Here is a 15,356-nt window from a genome sequence, read left to right as displayed (position 1 = left end):
CCGCCTCTGGGCCTGGGAGCCCCTCGTCAAGGGCCCGCTCATAAGGAACCCCCTGAGACATGAGGAGGCGCACTCGTTTGCGCGCGGGCCCGAAAGAATCATTCCAGCGCTTCATTGCCGAGTGAGCAGTGCGGGGCGCGTTGCCCACAGCCGAGACCCTGTCAGCTGCCATCTGCCAGAATGCCCGTCGTCGAGACCGGGACGAGGCGCCCCTGTGCGTGCTCAGGGCGACCTCCGCATTCTCCACCACGAGCCCAAAAAGCAGCACTCTCTCGGCCTCTGTCCAGTTTGCCTGGCGCTGGCTTCCGCCGCCACTAGTGCTCTCAGCAGACATGGGGGTAGTGCCCGCTGGAATGTCCGGTCCCCGAGATAAGTGGTGGGAACCAGCCACCTAGTCATGTGCTCACCCATCCCCTCGGCAAGATGGAGGAGGGCACAGGGGGTGCAGGACCGGGAAGGGTGGCTGGGACGGCCCATGCAGCGGACAGAGGACCTGCTCCTGAGCACCACTTGCAACGGGCCGCTGAGACCGGTAGGCCTGCTGCTGTGCGTGGGGGGGGGGGGTTCAGGGTGCTGAAACTCAACCTGCGTTCCTTCCAGGCAGGACCTTGATCATCCCCGCCTGGTGCCCGCCACTGCCGCCGCGGCTCCCAGCCATCCGGACCAGCCACCTCCTGCCAGCCGTGTTTGTCCGAGCGGCCCTCAGGCGGCGCCGCCTCAGACGCCGCCGCCGGTTCCAGGCCAGGGTGCCATCCCTGCTCCTGGGCGACATGACTTGCCTGGACCGCTTCCGCCTGGACAGGGCAGCCATACAGGCTCTGTGCGAGGAGCTCGCGCCCGCCCTTCAGGGGCAAGCTGCGGCTCCCCGGGGCATCCCCGTCCTCCAGAGGGTCCTGCTGTCCCTCCGCTACCTTGCGACCGGCTCCTTCCAGGGAGTCATGGCTGAGGCCTTGGAGGTCTCCCAGTCATCCGCCAGCCGCTGCCTGCATGCCTTCCTGGACGCCCTAGTTGGTCGGATCCGCGAGCACATCCACTTTCCCACCTCGGAGGCAGAGTTGGCACCCATCCGGGCTGGCTTCTCCTCCTTTGCAGGCTTCCCCAATGTGATTGGAGCAGTCGACTGCACGCATGTGGCCATATGCGCTCCCAGAGAGGAGCCGCAGGTCTACAGGAATCGGCACCGGTTCTACAGTATCAATGTCCAGGCAGCCTGTGACCACCAGGGGATCTTCACGGACCTCGTTGCCAAGTTCCCGGGAAGCGTCCACGACGCACAGATCTTCACCACCTCCGGCCTGAACAGGCTCCTGTCATCATGGCCTGAGGGGAGAGGCTGGCTCCTAGGTCAGGAGTTGGTGGGGGAGCTGTGAGGGGACGGGGATGGGAAGGGAGATCCTAACTCCGCCTCCCCTTGCAGGTGACCGTGGCTATCCATTGCTGCCTTACCTCCTGACGCCATACCCTGCGGATGAGCCCGCCGACAGAGCCAACTACAACCAGGCCCACCGGCGCACGAGGATGGTGATCGAACGTGCTTTCGGTCAGCTGAAAATGCGCTTCAGATGCCTCCATCACACGGGCGGCCGCCTGGCCATGCAGCCGTTCACCGTCGCCAAGCTCGTGGCTGCCTGTGTCATGCTGCACAATATTGCCGTGCGCCAGCAGCTCCCCTTGCCAGCCACAGAGGGCCCAGGCGAGGACCCCTGGCTGCCGCCCGCCGGTCGCCTTTCTCCTGACGCCCCGGCAGAGCCCCAGGAGCATGACCGAGCTGTGCGAGACAGGGTCGCGGAGCACCTGTGGCATGCTGCGCGCTGAGGGCCATGCCTGGCCATGGGGGGCTCGGCCGGCCAAACACTCGCCCTTTACGCCCCTATGGTGTCCCAGGCGGCCCCTCCGAGTCCCCGCTCCCTCAACCCCTGCATGTAGAGAGCATGGGAAAGCCGCCCCGGCCAGCAGCCACCGCCCCCCATGGACGGGCTGCACGGGAAAAGCGGTTAATGAACTTGGCTTTATTCCCAATCGATTCCAGGGCCGCATCAGGCGCCCAGAGAGCAGCTTGCCAACCCAGAACCCCGGCCTCAGCAGCCAGGAGGGTGAGGGCTAGGTAGCGCGTCGGAGCAGGGGGAGGCCAGCGACCCCGCCACGGCATCCCCGTTACAGAGCAGGGGCCCGGCTGGGGTCCAAGATGCCTGTGCCTGGGATGGCATATCGGCAGCTGCCCGGCCGTCTGCGGGGACGGGCTCCAGCTTCGGCCGCTTCCTGCCAGGCCCCTCCACTGGGTCACCCTCTGGGTCTTCAGCGGGTGGCGGGTAGCGGGGTGGAGACCAGGCGGTGAAGCCCCTCCCAAGTTCCTCCTCATCTGGCGAGGGGCTCCGGGCGGGCGCCGCTGTGGGGGCAAGAGGTGGGGGATGGGAGCGTCAGGGCCCCTGTGGGCTCTGGGGTTGTTGTCGCGGCCGCAGGCCGCCCCACCCCACATGCCCGTGCCCCTCCTGTTGGCGAGACTCACATGGTGCCGCTGCCCGCGCCTGCTGGAATGCCCCGTGAACCCGGTCCATGGCAGCCATCCACCTGTCATTGATGGTCCCTGCAGAGGGGGGAGAGAGGGAGGGGGGGCACCCGTTGGTGGCAGCCCGGCATCTGCTGCAAGCACCTGCAACCTGCGCCTCGACGGAAGTGGCTGGGACGCCTCCGGGCCCTTATGGCCTGCCCTCTGTGGCAGCGGAGGAGGCTCCCTGGATGGCGCCGAGGACCCTGACTTACTGCGCGCGGGGCCCGCAGCCACCTCCTCTTCCAGGAGGTCATGCTCCACCTCGCACAGCGCCGTGTCTAGCCACGCTCGTATGAGGTGGGCCTCCTCCGCACGGCCAGGGAAGAGCTCCTCCAGGTAAACTGGCCGTGCAGTCATTGCACCCTCATCTGCCAGGAGGTCATTCCCGGCAGCCTTGGCAATGAGCTGGGCCCCGAGCCTGGCCGCCCACTGCTCCCGCCACCCGTCGCCCTCCATGCAGCCGGGACCGCTGTGGGTATAGTGTTTCTGTGCTGCCCACCGAACTACACCGCCCGCCGGCATGACCTTGGAGGGTCTGAGATGTAACAATTCCCTATCTTCTGTCTGGCAGCTGCATAGTTCATGGATAGGTTCAGCACAGGCCCCCCCCCCCCGTCTCAGACCTGTGGGTTGGAGGGGAGGGGGCCGTGGTGGTTGGCTTCCTATGGCCCCAGGGCCCTCTTCCCTTGCGGGGATGCTGTGCTGCTCAAGTGCATCCTTGCGGGACGTGAACCCTTGGGCCTGGCTGTACGTTGCGCCGTGGGACTGGGAATAAAGCTCATCTACACATGGACCCGTGTCTGCCTGCGATAGTTTGGTGAACTGCCAGCCATATCCTGCCCTGGCACCATGAGTGCATGACCAGGCCCGCGGTGACAGCGCATCCCTTCCAAGGGGGGGGGGCTTAGGATGCACAAGGACTGGCCAGGGGCCGCTCTGGCATGTCTTCCATATTGCCCTAACGCACCTGCCCTGCCTGGCATGCCGCCCTGAGCTGGGGCAGTCACGCAACCTGCCATCAGGGGGCCCTCCCGGGCCTGGGGTGGCCACCCAGCCTGCATGGCCCGGCCGGGGAAGGGGCACGCTGTGGCAGCCAGCCGGGAGGCCTCGGGCTCCCGCATTTTAGCCACTTTGCGCAGCTGATGCGCTCTTCCACTGCCCCTGTGGGCGGGGCCAGCGGCCTTCCCTGCAGGATTGGCGGGGCTGGCAGCCTCGGAGTGGTTCCCCCCCCCGGCAGGGCAACGCGAGTGGCCACAATTGCTGAACGCAGGAGACGGCGCCGAGCCAGGGCGGAGCCACGCGCAGCCTCGGACACACCCCACCCCTCCCAACAACCATGGCCTGTTGGCGTGGGAGGCTGGCAACTGCTCCACGGGATTGGATGCGAGGCAGGACGCCCTGGGGTGGAATGACCAATGGGGCTGCTGCAGACGCCCGAGGGGCTGGACCCACTCTGGGAGGCGGCCGCTCATGGGACTGTGTTGCTGGGGCTGCGGCTGCGATGGGGGCGACCCTCCCCAGGCGCGCGAGACCTCCTGCCCGGGATATGGCATCCGCCTGCCACCACCCTGGATTCTCCATTGGTGGGGGCTAGGATTCCCGCGAGTGGACCGTTTCCCCTGCCATCTCCCGCTCCCTTGCAGCGGCAGCTCGCACCACCCTCTCCCTTGCTTATCGGGTGCCAGCTATTCTCCCCACCGGGGATTGATCCCCCTCCCCGCTCACATGCCCCGCCCCAACCCTCTACCTGGCCATAGATGCAGGGGAGTTAGCCGTGTTAGCCTGTGGTAGCGAATTCAAAAAGGGTCCCATAGCACCTTTAAAACTATCCAATTTTATTGTGGCATAGGCTTCTGAGAATCAAGTTCTCTTCAGCAGATGGGTGGTACAGACACTGGTCAAATACAGAGGAGGAGGGGGGGAGGAGGAGGGAGGGGGCGGGGAGGCAAGACGGGGTGTGTCGGATACATTTGTGGCAATGTGCAGGTGGGGAGATGTGACGGGAGTGTTGGGGGAGGGGCGGAGGACGAAGTCAGACTCGCAGACACAGAAAACAGTTGTTGTACATCTCGTTTTATTGCACTGGAAAGAGCGGGCTTGCGTTTAGGCTGGCGAGGGAGCCGGAGCATTCCACACAGCCCTCCTTCCCGCTCGGAGGGGCGGGGCTGGGATGCAGGCCGCGGCGCGACGGTGCTTCCTGGGCTGCAGCCAACCGTCCGTCAGAGATGTTTGGGGAGGGCGGGGCGCGGGGGAGCAGCCATGCCCTGGACGTGCCTGTGGGGGAAAAAGACACGTGTGGGCTTTGCCTCGTTCCACTGGCAAGGCAAGCCCCACACTCCGCCATCCGGGGGGGGGTTGCACATGGTCGAGGGCAGCAGCTGATGCATGACGGTCTGGTGAGGATGCACTCGGCCTTGGCAAGCCTTTACCTTTAAGGGAGAGAATGAGCTGGTCACAACAAACACCTGGCCACATGTGGTTTTCGAGGCGCCTGCCTCTGAGGCAGCCAGGGGCGGGCATGGTTGCCCCCCACCCCTGCTGGGCCTCACCCAAAGCGGCAAGTGAGCGGGTGGGTTCAGGTGAATGGGCGGTTTGCACTAATCTGCGGAATGCCCCCCCACCTCCTCCTTACCTGTCAGCGCTCTGTCGGTCATCACCAGGTGGGAGCGCAAGAGTCAGGGCACCTGCAAGGAAACGGGAGAGCATGCGGTTAATTTGCAAAGTGTCATTCCCTTCTGCCACGGAAGGGTTAGTTTGTTTGTGCTTAGTTAGAAGCAACTAGCATGCATCAGTTAGCTGTGGAGTCATTCTTTCTATCACGGTAGAAAGAGAGTTAGGCAGTTAGGCACCTCTTCCCCTTTATGCGAAGTTCCCCCAGTTTTTCGCAAAGTCCCCTGAGTGCATTCTGCGCCTGCCAATGTGAATGCCCTCAGCCCGTTTCGGTTTTCAAAGGGGCAATGCCACTCAGCAGACGGGCAGAGCCTCCGGCCGAGTGCTCACTTACCTGGGGGTTTGGGCGGTGCTGGCCGGATGTTTTGTAGGACGCGGTCGCAGGTGATTGGGTGCAGAGAGGGGGGCTCGTCCATGCCGGGCGCGCACGCTGATTGGTCCCCGGGATAGTTCTCATCCTATGCTCCTTCGGGCCATAGGGGCGGGGCGAGGCGCTCAGAGAGGGGGCTGATTTTTCGCCGTTCCATGGACGCCTATGGGCTACGCCTTCTTTTTCCGTGGCGTAGCTTTTTTGCGCCGCTGTGGGCGTTCCCGCTTCTGGAGGAGCTTAGGGAGCGGACTAACTCCGACCCCGCCTTGCTCCCCGCCCCCCCCTGCGTCGGCGTAGGGCTCTACGCCACTTCTGCGCCGCCGCCCGGGCGCCTGTGGCTTGCACCGGTGCTGGCCCGCCGGCGGGCCAGCGCCGCGTCCCAGCGCGGGCGGAAGGCCACTTACGCGGGCGTACGGGCTAGATGCGCCCTCGCAAGCCTTAGTTCGGTTCCTGTTCACTTTCCGTGCCCTTCTTAGGATTGGGCTGCCCGTGTTGCAATGTATTTCAATGGAGCCAATGCAAGTCGATTGGCATTCATGGCTCCCATTATATCTAATGGAACTTTCCTGGAGGCACCCACTTTGGGGGTCTATAACTTGTACATCCAAAACCCAATCTTCTCCAAACGTGGAAGATGGCTGGAGGAGAGCCTGCTGAAGACTCCCTGTGAGTTTGGTACCTCTGACTATCAAGGAGTGACATGATGAACCAAACAAATTGGTTCGCAAATCGAGCAAGTTAGTGTAGGTTCGTGGTTCGAACCACGTGGCTCAAACCACGAACTGCCATTTTCCTGGTTCATGCCCATCTCTAGTGTTTACTCCATCTATATAATTAAGGTCTACTGAACTGAGGGATCAGAGATTGTGGCACTAGACAGCCATAACATGTACACAAGAGAGGATGGAAGTAGTACCACCTTATTAGTACTTGTGTTTTGTAAGCCATGTTGGATAACTTTTTGTTAAAAGGTAGGATTAAAATAAAAATCAATATTGAGAAATAGATTTGGTACCCTTACTAATAATAAATAGAAAACTCACACATGTGGAATATTAAAATACATATATCTAATAGACATTAAGATTATGTTAGTGCATGTGGGGTGGAATGGGAGGAGTGCAAAAAATCTGAGTATCTGAAATTGGAAGTATATGTATTGCCTGTGAACAAGCTCTTTGCTTGGGGCTTCAGTGGCTCAAACATGCAAAATGTCTGATCAGCGGAAAATAATGGGAGTGCCAAACAATGTAGGTGCTCTGGAAACAGGCAGTGTCAAAACATAGCTCTGTTTCAGTAATACTGTCACTTCAGGTTTATCTTGAAAACCCAGCATAGGTTGTTGTTTTCTTTTAAAAAAAAATAATGTGGATAGAACTTTTCCTTCAGTAAACCTATCATCTGTGTCCTAAACTAGGCAGATGTCACTGAGGGATGCTTTTTATATCACTGGGATGTATTGGTTGGAAGCACAAGATTGTCTTATGGTTATTTATCTGCATTCTGTTTAGAGGGGTGTGTGCGTTCATGTGTGCGTATGTGTGTGTGTGTGAGAGAGAGAATGTCTAACCTCTAGCTGCAAATATCCAATAAAATTACATTTGTGCTATCCATAAATGTATGTCTTAACAGTAATGCCTAATACAAACTGGAAATAAATTTTCTCACTGAAATCAAATTCCTCTTTATTGAAGAAAATGGCATGTTTGGGGGGGGGTGCATTTTTTTAAAGCTTAAAATGTGAAAATGGCAAAATTTCAATCATTCTTACAATAAAATAAATGAAAGTTAGGCAGTAAGAAAATAACAGCTGAATCACCATTAATGGGCATTTCACTGCCAGCACGCTATCACTGTTCTAATTGGAATATTATCCAGCAGCATCAAAACGTCCAATAACATTTTAAAACAGAAAAGTGAAGAAATTTGAGAGATGATAATGTTTGGATTCCCCCATTTACTTTCTGCAGTGTAGCGATTCAGCACAGATAGCCATGTGCAAACTACTATTTCTTAAGTTAGTACAATTAAGTTATTTGTCAAAACGGCAACAGTGTTAATGGACATTGTCTCCAACAAGTCCATGAATCTAGCAGAACCCAGGAGGTTCTTTAACTGATTTTTCTCCGTCCAAAAAGTGTTCCCAATGTTCCAAATATGGAATAAAATAGGAAACCAAAGACACTTCAAATGTTTGAAGCATGTAGATGCTGATGTTATATGATACGTAGCATGTTTTTATTTATGCACCCCTGGAGCGATTTTTTGTAATGTTAGCTACTACACGCATAGTTCATGTACTTCTCTAATTGTCTGGCTAGTGTGATTGTCTCAATCGATCGTAGTTTAACCCTGACGTATTTCTTGGCAATGCAATGGCGTCCCAGGCTACAGAAGTAATGAAACCAGCATTTGTTGAGACAAACCAGGATTTGATTCTGAGGGCTGATTCTTGGTTTCACAAACTAATCACAGGTAAAATAAATCATGATTGTATGCTATGACTGAATTGAGGGTGATGACTTCCTGTTTAACAGAGAGAGGAGCTATTTATCTGCCCCTACCCAATTCCTTTTCTTCTTAAGATGTAAAAGTTATGTACGCTTCCCCCACTGTACTTTCCTGAATTTGGAACATCAGATAACTGCACCGAAGAGAGCCGGAAAATGCCACAGAAGCTACTGTGTATGTGAAACATGAATATTCATGGATACAGCCTGTCTAAAATAATCACTAAGCTCAACATATTAGTTGTCCTGGATGAAGAATTTGTCATATTTGACATGCCTTGCAGTCCATTTACAACCTGCCTTAAAAATGATTACATTTTTGATGGAGAATTTTTTTCAAGCAGCATTAGGCAGAACCATTTTAGTAGTTTCCCATTAAAATCCATCACTATTTTTCAAGTTCATCAGTTTCAGGAAGATAAGGGTGTAGAAAGATATAGTAGTCTAGGAGCAAATTGACCTCATCGTCTACAAACTTTGGCAATAAAACCCCAAGAAAAATCGAAACACTATCAAGGGTAAATTATTTTGGTGTGCTTGAGATGAGGAAAATCTCAGACACTTTTGTTGTCAGGGAATCTGTGATATGTGATGTAATTACGTTTATAGCTCTTCCCAAGGTAAACTATAGGATTTTTGATGTTCCAGAAAGTTAGGCAACCTAAAAGATGCTTGTGTGGTATACTAGTTTTCATAAGCTCTCCTGATTTAGAGTGCATTGGTTATATATTTCTAAAGTCCCTGATTGCATTTAAGGTAAAATCTTACTCTTTTTCCTAGCACTTAAAATTCAAGATTTGTTTCAGCTAACATTTGTAGCAGATCATTTAGCAATAATCCTACATGGAGAAAATTAATCATATAATTGTGCTGCGAGACACCCCTTTAACAATCCTTTTTGATCATATTATTAAGGTAGCTAAAAAGGTACAAAAATGTATCTTTCCTAAAGAAAATGTAAGGGCAATTTTTGTGATTTTCATGCAATAATTAATGGGTGGTTACTAGATTTAAAATAATTCTGTTAGCATAGGGTTTTGATAGCATTATAAGTTTTAGTAAGAGGGCTTTGGCAAGATTCAGCAACATCCAAAGACTAGCACCTAAATATATGCAAAATTATGTCCAGAAAAACATTGTATTTTACAGTTTGTTGTTTGTTTTATAATATTGTTGCTTATAGCAAACAACTAGGGGTCCCCTCACGGACTCCTCCATCTTATTATCCTCCCCAACCCATCTCCATCTTCCCTCCCCATCATAGCCCCCACAGCTTTGCTCCTTTTCCTGGTTCTTCCCCTCCCACATGTCAAGTCTTTCCATCTGCCATTTTCCCTCCCATCCTTCTGTTTTTCCTGCTTTCTTGACTCCCTCCTGTCCCCCTTTCCCCTTTTCTGCTCCATCCCACTTACTCCCACCTTCCTTCTCACCTTGCTTTACTGCCTGCCCACTCCTTCTTTCCCCCAATTCATTTCTGGTGCCAAAGTGATGCTGTAGCAGCGATTTTGGATTACCAGACTTGACTAGGCAGTCTAAAATGGCAGCTAAGATCTTGTGAGGAAATCTTGTGAGATCTCAGCATTTGCCGATTGAGTTCCATTAAACAACTCTTTAGTTAGCTGTAATCAAAATGGGTCAAAGTACTAGATTCAGATTGAAGCTTACAACTTCCCAAAGAACACACAAAGTTATACTCCAAAGAGTTTATTAACAAAGATACAAAAGATACAGGACATAATTTTGCATATATTTTGTGCAGAGAGGAAAATAACAAAACTAGCTAGTCTACCCTAGCACACTTAAACAGACTTTCAGTCTCCTAGCCTGAACTTATCTTTCAGGCTAAACCAAGAGTCCACACAGAGTTCCAGTCTCAAAATCCAGAGACACCAATCCTGGCCTGGCACCAATCCAAGTGAGCAGGTCCAGAACACAAAAGCAGAAAGTGGAAATCGTTCGACAACCTTACAGAGTCCAAAATCAATAGGAGTCCGTGAGTGTAAGCTAGAATGAAAACCCTTGTTTTATACAGAACTGTAGCAACTCGCCTGCTTCCAATTAACCAATCAAGGTCCTCTCACTCAAGGTCTTTTGATAGAATGATGCAATGTAGGCGCAAGACCTTGAAACCTCGTTGCACCTGCATAGTTCAGTCCCAGCTCTGAAACTGCAGAGTCAGGATGAGTTTACAGGCTTTTGTCAGACCCAAAACCTGGGACAGACTGGGACAAGTCAGGGCAAGGCTACAATTGACAAATGACACAGGTTGGACACTTGTCAGCTTCCCTCAAGTTTTGATGGGAAATGTAGGCATCCTGGTTTTACAGCTTGGCTCTCCGACTGCTGTCCAATGAACTCAACTGTCACTTGTCTAACATTCCACCAAGCTGCCTACATTTCCCATCAAAACTTGAGGGAAGCTGACAAGTGTCCTACCTGTGTCATTCATCGCTTGTAGCCTGGCCGTCAGTTTATTGACACAAGCATCTATTGACCTGAGGTTGGTATCTTGAAGCTTTTGCATAGAAACAGCTTGGAGCCATCCTTAAGCCCAAGGCAGCAGATTTCATGCAGATATCTAAATTTCTGCCCAAGACCAAATATACGTTGTATAAAGAATCTTTGGAGTGGAGATAGAGTTTTATGTATGAACCACAACGGGGAATCTTATGCTATCAGTATAGTTACATTACAATTGCAATCTAAAGCATTCTTTTTGGGAGTAAGTCTTGAATATAATTTTAATTACCCTATTTACTCAAAAGGAAGATGATCCTGAATGTAAGACAACATCCCCACTCCCAAGAAAGAGGATATATATAAAAGCAGATAACCCTAAATTTAAAACCACCCATCCTAAAAGAGGTAGCAGTATAAAGTTACATACAATAAACAATACAGATGTCAGAAGAAAATAATTACTTTCACTTTTTGAACCTTTTTGCATTGTATCTGTTCACAAGTAGTTCACAAGTCACATATATTTTTAACATTAGAATTTTAGACGTGGTTATTTTGGTTATCTGTGATTCATGTTTCTTTTTTCTTTAATCCACTGTGGTTATTGTGATGGTCTTTGACTATACTCAATAAGTGCTTTTGTATCTTGTACCACAAGCAGTACTGGATCATGCTGATTCAAATTTTAAAAGGAAAGAGGCTGGCTTTTTCTCCCCCCCACCCCAATCTCCAGTTGAAGAAGGAAGCAAAGGCTCAGACAAATTGGCCAACTGGACGACAGAATTACACCCTTTTAAATTCATTGGCTGCTCCTTTCTCCCCTTGAAACTCAAAACATCTTGAATGGCAGTGTTTGCCAGAGGCAGCTTTACTTTCACAGCCATACCTCCCTGCTGGTGAATGAGTTGGCGGACTTTCTCCAAAGCTTCCCCTTTCCCTCCATATGTGTCTTACACTTACCTCTTACACTTGGCAGATCTGTATACTCAGGTGGAAGATGACCCCCCCCCCGGCCTGTTTTTAAAAAATGAAAAAGTTTTTTAAATGACATCTTCCTTTTGAGTAAATATGGTAGGTACTTTGAGGGTCAGATTTTTGAAAGCCTGAATTATCTATCCTAAAAGTGAGATAAATTTCCTTTCCCCGTATTATTGATGAGACCATTCATCATTACTGCATGCAACATTACCATTTAAATCGATAATACTTCCCTTGAATCCAACTAATCTAGCAATTTCATTGGCTGAATACTGACAGAATACTGGCTGTTTGCCTGTCATTCTGACCTTTCAAATAATAATGCTACTATTCTCTAGTGAGCGCTATGCTATTTCACAACTTCCTTTCTATGGGAGTTATTTGCTTTCTTATGATACTTTTAAAAGGCAAAGTGGTATTCAACCTTTGCACTCCCTAAATGCTGAAGTTAAAACTGACTCCACTTGACACCTGCAGTATCCTTTTCATGCCTAATTTCTCTATTATTTCAAGATTTAAAAATTGTACTAAGATTAACAAGGGAGCCATAGAACTGAGGAAGACAAAGAGAAGATCTAAAAGTATCAAAAGAAAAGAACACCGTTAGTATGAAGACAAATATAACATAGTGAGTTTTTTTGTTTATAAAATAAATTGCTAAGAAGAGAAGATAGAATATCGCCCTAATCACTACTACTACATCACCCCTCTTGCCATTCCACTCTATCTGTTGGAGAGCCTCCAGTGTCTTTCCAGATGTCTTCCAGTCCTTTTCAAAATACCCAGGTCTGTGGTGACTGGTGAACCATGAGGCTGGTTTCCTCTGCAAGGGAGGGAGGAGTCAGTGACGAGCAGTTTTGTCAATAGATTCAAGGAGCTTCACATTCCACGCTTCCGCTGCAGCCTTGATTGAGCCTGAATTTGGAATGTTAAAATCTCCCAGCATATTTTGGAATCCAGAAGGATCCATGAGCCTTTGTGAGTGGACCATTTTAGCTGGGCCCCCCAACTTTGTGGGATGTCAGGGCCATATTCACCCTTGACTTCACTAGGTAATGGTCAGTCCATAGTTCAGGCCAAATCTCCAACTCTGAAAGAAAACCTTCCGTCAAAGGTTCAGAGCAAAAGATCAAGGCCAATGTGCGGCTCTTTTCACGCATGGGGCCCCTCACTATTTGAGAGAGACCTAAGGCTGCCAAGGAAGTTATGAAGTCTTAGGCTGGCCCTAATGTGGGACATTCAGCATGGACATTGAAGTCATGCAGAACTATCTCTCTAGGTGTCTCCATTACCATGTTTGAGAGCACTTCAGCCAGCTCAGAAAGGGTGTTTCCTAGGGGGTCAGGGGACCAGTAGACTAGCAGAATACCCACTCTATCCTTAGTCCCTAAATGTAAGAAGCATACAGTCAATGCCTGATATAGTTTGTATTTTGTTGTTACTGGTATTATAGTGGTCAGATTAGACTTCACAGCTGACTAGTTGAAAGCCCAGTAAGGATATGAAGATGTTATTTCGTTATGTACTAGCAACAAAGCCCGTTGTGGGGAAAAATACAACGGGTTCTAGAAAGAGGAGGGCGAGCAGGCGGGCATTCCCTCCTCCTCCGTCACTGATCCCGGCCAGACGAAGGTGAGGGGGCAGGCATGGCCACCTCCTCTGCACCTGATCCCGGCCAAGTGAAGGGGGGTGGGTGGGCATTGCCACTTGCTCTGTACTTGATCCTGGACGAGTGAAGGGAGTGGGAATTGTCACCTTCTCCTCACCTGATCCCGGCTGGGTGAAGTTGGGGGCAGGCATTGCCTCCTGCTCTGTGCCTGATCCAGGCTGGGTGAAGGAAGATGGTCACTGCCTCATGCTCCACTCCTGATCCCAATAAAGACAAACGTCCCCGTATGGGAAAGTAAACAAATTAAACCACTATTTATATCAGGTGTGAAAACACCGAGATCAAAGTGTTGTAATACATAAACACAAATTATGCCTGTATTTGGCATGCAATGGAACTGTAAGGATGGATACACTCTCCTCCAATTACAGATTAACCAGTCCCTAAACACAAAACACCATAATTAGTCCTGGTGTGACTTCTTTTGTGGTGGAATTAGTCCTGGTGCAATTTCTTTTGTAGTGGAAAATATTTGAATGGTGATCCCCACAGAAGCGGGATGAAAATAAATGATGATAATCTCCCAAACTGGCTGTGTGACGAAAACCTACCGATGGTGGGTCCAAGCGCCCAGGTAAATAGCACACCAGGTGCTAATGTCTCTTGACGATCCTACTGATGTCCCTAGCCAAATGTGTATAATCAACTGCCCATCTGATGGAAGATTCCGTTTGTTTGTATTTCTCCCTAAATAATTCTGGTCGCTGCCTGTGGGCTGCCCTATGTATTGCCGTGTTGATCACTTGTTCCGGATAACCCCTCATTTGTAATTCTCGGCTCAAGGAGTCTCTAGCTTTATAATAATCTGCTGGTCTAGTGGAATTCCTTTTAAAACGAAGGTACTGGCCATATGGTAACTTGTGTCTCAAATGATGAGGATGATGGGAAGAGAAATGCAGGTATGAATTACGATTCGTGACCTTCTTAAAGGGACGGATACCTATGTGGTCAGAATCAGTCCTGAAGGGAGTGGGAATTGTCACCTTCTCCTCACCTGATCCCGGCTGGGTGAAGTTGGGGGCAGGCATTGCCTCCTGCTCTGTGCCTGATCCAGGCTGGGTGAAGGAGGATGGTCACTGCCTCATGCTCCACTCCTGATCCCAGCTGGGTGAAGGGGGGTGGGCATTGCAACCTGCTCCACTCCTGATCCCACCTGGGTGATGGCAGGGTGCGGGCATTGCCACCCGCTCAACTCCTGATCTTGGCTGGGTGAAGGGGAGAGTGGACATTGCCACATTCTTTGCTCCTGATCCCATCTAGGTGAAGGCAGGAGTCGGACATTGCCCCCTCTTTGCTCCTAATGCCAGATGGATGAAGATGGGGAGCAGGCCTTGCCACTTGCTTCACTCCTGATCCCAGCTGGGTGAAGGTAGAGGGCAGGCATTGCCACCTGCTCCCCTCCTGCTCCCAGCTGGGTGATGGGCAGGTGGGCATTGCCACCTGCTCTGCTTCTGATTCCAGCTGGATGACGGCAGAGGGTGAGTACTACCCCCTGCTCCATGCCTAATCCCAGCTGGGTAAAGGGTAGGTGGGAATTGCCACCTGCTCTGTTCCTGATCCCAGCTAGGTGAGGGTGGGGGTGGGAATTGCCACCTGTTCCGCTCCTGATCCCAGCCTGGTCTTCCCACCGCAGCATACTCTCTGGAGGTCTGGCTGCCTCATCTGTGCTTCCCTCCACAGCAGCGCCCTCTGGTGGTGCACCAGGGTAGGAAATGAGTTGTCTTGAATATGCTTAGCCTTTTATATAATAAGATATTTTTAATTTGTTAGCTGTTCTAATTCATTAGAGAGCAGAAAAGCTAGATGTTGATTCTGTACAATAAAAATAAATAGATAGATACCTGTACAACTTTGTGATACTGATGTTCCAGTAATTAGATAATCCAGTTTCTTTCAACCTAGGACTTCTTAAAGGGGACAAGTCATGCATCCTCTGATCGTCGTTTTCCTCTCCGATGGTCTTCTACATGCTGCAAGATTAGCTGTGTGACTAGAGGGAGAGGAGATGGCTAGGAAGGATTTGTCTCCTCCCTGTTCAATTCTTCTGCAGAGAAATCTGTGAGCTGTGAGGTAAAGTGTCCTCTTTCAGTTTAAAAAACCATATGGGAGAAGGAGAATTAGAAGAGGATGTGGACTTTATGATGTCTGTCC

General features: G+C 51.0%; 1 protein-coding gene and 1 long non-coding RNA gene across 3 annotated transcripts in view; one reads left to right on the top strand and one right to left on the bottom strand.

Annotated features, from left to right (window-relative positions):
• The window catches only part of NAV3 (neuron navigator 3), a 363,931-nt gene that overhangs the window by 237,630 nt on the left and 110,945 nt on the right, over positions 1-15,356 (top strand). The window lies entirely within an intron of this gene.
• Positions 4,645-5,818, bottom strand: LOC129335631 (uncharacterized). Its single transcript, XR_008597630.1, has 3 exons — positions 5,553-5,818; positions 5,181-5,232; positions 4,645-4,822 (listed from the first exon to the last, which is right to left on the bottom strand). It is a non-coding gene; the product is annotated as an uncharacterized LOC129335631 (long non-coding RNA).

The sequence above is a fragment of the Eublepharis macularius genome, chromosome 9, assembly GCF_028583425.1.
Source record: "Eublepharis macularius isolate TG4126 chromosome 9, MPM_Emac_v1.0, whole genome shotgun sequence".
Lineage (NCBI taxonomy): Eukaryota > Metazoa > Chordata > Lepidosauria > Squamata > Eublepharidae > Eublepharis > Eublepharis macularius.
Note: the sequence above shows the minus strand (reverse complement) of the source record. Positions and strands in the feature narration are given on the sequence as shown.